The following is a 5,866-nucleotide window of genomic DNA, read 5'->3' on the forward strand; positions in this document are numbered from 1 at the left end:
AATATAAAATAGTGCCCAATAACTTGATCATATGTAAGGTGATTGAATCAATAATTACCTTTAAAAGGTGTATAAATGAAGATTGAATATAGAAAATACTGTCATGTTGACAATATGCCACAGTTCAGAGCTGCAGGCACACACTGCCAACAATGGGATATTTCCACAGGTTTTTTTAAGGCAAGGTCTGTGATTTCTCTATTTGTTTTTTTTATGTTGACTCCATATTTTTCTGGGTCTGAAGGGAGGGTGTGGCATGTCTCTGCATCTCTCATCAGATGTAGCAAGATATGAGGCTCCCTTTCCTGTTGGAACTGTCACAGCCCAGTTTATATTAATAGAATATTTGAAATATTTTCAGGTATTTTTTTTAAAAGCCTCGTGTTTTTCTTGTTTAACTTCTGATTACATTATTTATTTTTCTATCGTAATCAAAGGCAATAGTAAAAATAGCTAGTTTTCTTTTAACATTATAGGGGAAAATATTTTTGGCAATCTGGTGAAAGTGGCTATTGCATTGTATCTGGTCAGTTTGCTGTTTTCTTTGGCCGTATACTCCCATGGTAGCCTTAAGGATTTACCTATTGTGTAAGTGATTTTATTTGTATTTTTGGAGTTGTGTTTGTTGTCCATGTTTGTTCTGGACTAATGTTGCCAAGCCTGCTTTGGAAAGTTTTTTTTTTCCTCTTGTATGACGTCTTGTCTCAAGCATTCTGCAAAACATTTATTTGCTGTGCTCTAGTCACTAAATAAGACTTTTATTTGATTAACTGGGAGGGCCTTTTTAATACCAGGGTTTCCACAAATGCTCACCGCTATCCAGTCCTTGTCATTCATGAGCAAGACGGGTACTACAATTGCTTTATTACTCTGCTCTTTTACTCAGGGTTGTCACATGTTTACTACACTTAAGGTATTTTATGTAACAAGAGGAACCCACAAACCTCTCTTGACCCCAGTAAACCTAGGGTCTTGTCTACTTTAAAGAAACTTATTGAATACTGTCAGCTTATTGAATACTGTCATTAGCAGATGTAAAATGGTAGGTAGAGCTCATGAGAAGATGGAACTGTCTCCCTCGCTTTGCCTTCACTGCAATTCCCCTTTCCCCACTCACTGAACACCCCTGCCTTCCCCGTTCATTTCTCACCCCTCCTTGCACCTCCACAACACAAGCAGCAGATGTCAAGGCCATTCCCAGCACTCCTGCTTTGGTTTTCCCATAATTCCCAAATCTGTACATCTCCCTTTGTGCTCATTATTGCTGTATGGGCAAGGGAGGGACAGGGGTGGGAAGGGATAAGGTTAAAAAATTCCAAGGTTAGGTAAGTCATTGCTGTTAAAAGTCCAGCTGATACCATTCATTTGGATACACAAGAATTGGCCTTTGGCTTTGAATTATGTAACAGAATTCACAGAAATGAGTAATGCATGCTGCAGGATTCTAGAGCAACGCCTCTATCTTCCAAATTTTCAGGAAGTTGTACAATTGTTATTACCACAGTCAATAACTGGTTATGCCCATATATTCTATTCCACAATGTATTCCTGAAATATCATCATCAAGTTATTTATTACTACCATTCTGCTAGTACCCACAATGGGCTAGATGTTGTTCAAACATATTAAAAGGTACAGTCCTTGTTCCAAAAAGCTTACAACATAATTAGGGGTTTACCATAATCAGCCTGCTAGGAATGCACAAACAAAGACATTTTCTATCTTTAAAAGTTCCAAGGGCTATTTTTTTATTTAATGGAAAATGCCAGCATTGTATATGCTCAGGTTTCTGCATCTGAGATTGCTAATTTATGTCTCTGTGCATGCTGCATGCTTTAGTGTACCATGCATGCATTGTTACAAATTCCATGCTTTTTAAACAAATCCTTTGCTGTCTTAAGCATCTATTTTGACAGTAAATGCAGCTAAAATGAAGATCTCTGTCAATAGCTGAGAACTTTAGTTGGAGTTTCAACTCTGACAGTATTCAAAGGGCAGATATGACACTGCAGATTAGCCAGATCAGATGTCTGTAACTTGGAAATTATCACCAACGCTCACTAAACATGTGATGGGATCTAGTGCATCAGGTTATCTCAACACATTAATTTCTACTTTAGGGCCACTTTATGATATCCTTATTCACACTGAGGAGTACTTTTATCCTCAAATAATCTCAGTGATATAACTAGGACTACTCTAGGACTAAGGTATTACTCAATGAGTAAGGGTGTCAGAGATATGTTGCAGGAGAAAAAAGTCATTGTCAGATAAGTCTGTATTTAGAATTAAGGTAAGGGTAGGTTTCCCTGATGATAAAAGATTTGTATTTGTGTGGTGTGTTTTTAAAGGGCTCAGGAGATCAGGGTCATTAAAAAAGGGTGGTTGGGAACTTCTCCTTCCCTCCTCACTGATTTTGTCAGTAAGGGTTTACACCATTAGATTTAGGTAAACTTAGGCCCGAAATTTAGATTTTTGTATACACAAAGCTATACAAGTTAAAAGACCAAAGTATTTATTACCATAAATTATTGTGGACCCCACCTTCTAAAAAAAATGTTTGTTTGGACTTAAAACACTCCCTTGGAATGTTTGCAACCAAAGCAGAAAGTATAATGGAAAACTGTATTTACAAATGTAATAAAGCATTACTCACAAGAGCTGAGAAGAGACAATTGAACTTTATTTGCTGCTCTCAGTCACTTGGTCTGGTCAGAGTTTGGAAGGTTAATACTGTAGCAGTCACAGGTCAATTATCCAGTGATTCTAATGGCTATTGTTATAAATGTGTTCCTGAAGTCTAAGTCTTAAATCAGTCCAGCTATGTTTGTACCCTTTTATTTTCGTTATGTTGAATCAGTATGAAAGATGATTTTGAGACAACGGGGGTTCTGGAAAAAGCAATTAGTTTAAAAATCAGTAGGTCTATCACAGCAGTTTCATAGTTGCCCAACAAGGGTAGGTAACTGCTGCCCATAATAAATAAATTCAGTTTTTTTAACTATGTGGTTCCATTCTATTGAAGTAAATGGCCGATGCTGCAGTTATGTACCTGATGTAGCCATATAAGTGGTTACATCTCTTAGAACTCTGCATTTAAAATTCTAATGTCATCTTGCACTGTAACAAAATATTGATAAGCACACGGATGCATTTGTTCAGACACGACACAGATGAATACATATCAGAAAAGAATTTTTCATTCTTCCGCAGCCAGACATCTTCTAGAATCCACAGCCAGTCAGTATTTTACCAGATGAATGAATAAACCCAGCTCAGCAGAACACAAGACATTTATCACTGTTAGCATCTGAATAATCCCATTGAATTAAGTACATTGTTGGAATGGGCTAAAGTGCTCAGCATCTTGAAGGGTAGACCCTAAAGTCTGTTAGTGATATACAGTCATAGATTTTAAGGCCAGGAGGGACCACCAGATCATCTACTCTGACTTCCTGTGTATCACAGGTCACCTACACCACCCAGCACCTGCACACTAATTGAAATTAGACCAAAGTATTGCAGACCACAGGAAACTAGATTGTTATATGCCACAGGGAGAGAGTAGGAGGGACCACAGTGCACCATTGCCCAAGGTCCCAGCAGTGGCTGGGAAATGGACATACCCAGATAAACCTGGCAAGCAACCCGCACACACTTGCTGCAGAGAAAGGTGAAAACACCCCAAGGCCACTGCCAATCTGACCGGAGGGAAAATTCTTTCCCAACCCCAACATATGGTGATCAGTTTGACCCTGAGCATGTGAGCAAGAACCAGCCAACCAAGCACCTGAGAGACAGAATGCTTAGTGCCACCTCACAGCATGGGTCCAGCCTGTCCAATGTCCCATCTCCAGCCTTGGCCGTCTATGATGCTTCAGAGGAAGGAGCTGAAACATATGCAGAATAGATTGGCAGGGGAATCCCTGCCTTACCTATGCAGGTGGTTGGCTGAACCTGCGAAGCATGAGCTTTTAGGAATATAAGACATAAGCCAGAACTGGTGAATAAAATTTTTAAGGCCAGATCCTCAGCTGGTGTAAATCATCCCCGCTCTATTGAAATCAATGCAGCTATATCTATTTAAACCAGTTGAGTATCTGAACCTTAGAGTTTACATTGTGTTTATGTGAGAGGTTTAGTTTTTATACCTAGTCATAACAAAATGCACTCAAACTGTATTTATTATAGGCTGTATTTTAACGTGGGATCAGTTACAGTGCTATGAACGAACTACTCACATTTAGGTCTCATAGCTTCACTAGTCACCAGAAACCCTCAATGTATACCTTTATTATTACTTATTCACTCTCTCTTTTTACACATGCACATATAAATACAGTTTAGACAGTGAGACATTACTTTGCTAGTTGATGCGGACACAATGGCAAAATGAGGACAGATACATTCATGGAATTAAGTGGCAGGCTGCAACTTTTATTAATCTTTTAACACAAGGGAGGGGCGCTACTCACCCATCACCCGTATTCTGCTATACTGGACATTTAATTGGTTCCAGTGGGGGGTTATAGGGTTCCTTATCATATAACCCATAAATGGTGCCAGAGTTACAGGGATCCTTCCCATATAATCCATAATATGGGGTAGGGTCTCCTCAGCCTATCACCCAGGACTCAGTTCTCTCTGAGGGGGACGGAGGGTGCAGCAGGGTGGGGAACCTTGGCCCATGAGGGCCACAGTCTTATCTTGGCCCACAAAGGCCACAAGGTTTGACCCTATCACATGAGCCCAAGACCCATCACCAAAATCCCAGGTCTTTTACCTCTGGGAACCATTCACTTATTCTCTTAACCCCACTGGAAACCAGCTGCAAGTTGAGACAAATAAGCAACACCATCCCAGTACAGCAGTTAGATACCACGTGTGTTCCTGCTTAACCCACTGTAACTTGCAGGTGGTGTGAGGAAAGCAAAAAACTCCTTGGTCCTCTGCAATTTGGCCCATGGGAGAAAAAAATCCTTCCTAACCAATTAAACAGATGATCAGCTAGACCCATAGCCTCTATCAGGCTGGGTTCCCATTCCTAGTTCGGGTGGGTAGAGTGGGCTGCTGGAAAGGAGCTGAAAGTGGTCCCTGTGCTGGGCTTAATCCTGGGAGCTGGGCAATGCTCTCCATTCAGCACCCTTCTGCCTCTACGTATTGTCCCTTGGCAAGTGCCTCATTCCCTTGCTACTGGGACTATTCCTCTTTCACTAGTGGCCCCATCAATTTCCCCACCTGCTGATGTAGGTGGGTGACATTTCTACAAAGTGAGGTCCACGTTGTGAAGCCACAGGGCTAGATTCTGACACTTTTCTTCAGGCTGAATAGCATCTTGCTATACAACTAGTTCCACTGAAGTCAGTGGACCATTCGTGGAGGAAGTTGCTGTCCATTGTGAGGAGTGACATCAGAATCTGTCCCAGGACAAAGAATTAGATTGATTGAATTGTGAGATGCAGAAGAGGGAAACCCCGGCTGTACCCAGTATGAGAAAATACAGTACAAAATTCCAAGGTGGATTTCAATATTGAAACCCAGAAATTTTTATAAACTTTCAAGGTATCACTGAGATAACAGTAGCAATGTCCTGTCCAGATGAGTATTTCCAACGGACACCACTTTTGTACACCGTACATTCATTAACCTTTAGGTGACAGCTCTCTCCTGCGAGGGTGACTTTGCAATGGTTGCATGTAATTAAGAAGTAGGAGGAAGCCTGTGGTTTACTGTTGAAGGCTGATTGCCTCTCGTTCTGAAGGACAGTGAGCCTGTAATGCAAAATTATTGTGAGCAATAGGAATGCAAATATCTGTGTAATTGCCACACGTATAGTTTAATGGAGTGGGTAGAAGAGAGAACTCCT

This window comes from Mauremys mutica, chromosome 1 (genome assembly GCF_020497125.1).
Source record: "Mauremys mutica isolate MM-2020 ecotype Southern chromosome 1, ASM2049712v1, whole genome shotgun sequence".
Lineage (NCBI taxonomy): Eukaryota > Metazoa > Chordata > Testudines > Geoemydidae > Mauremys > Mauremys mutica.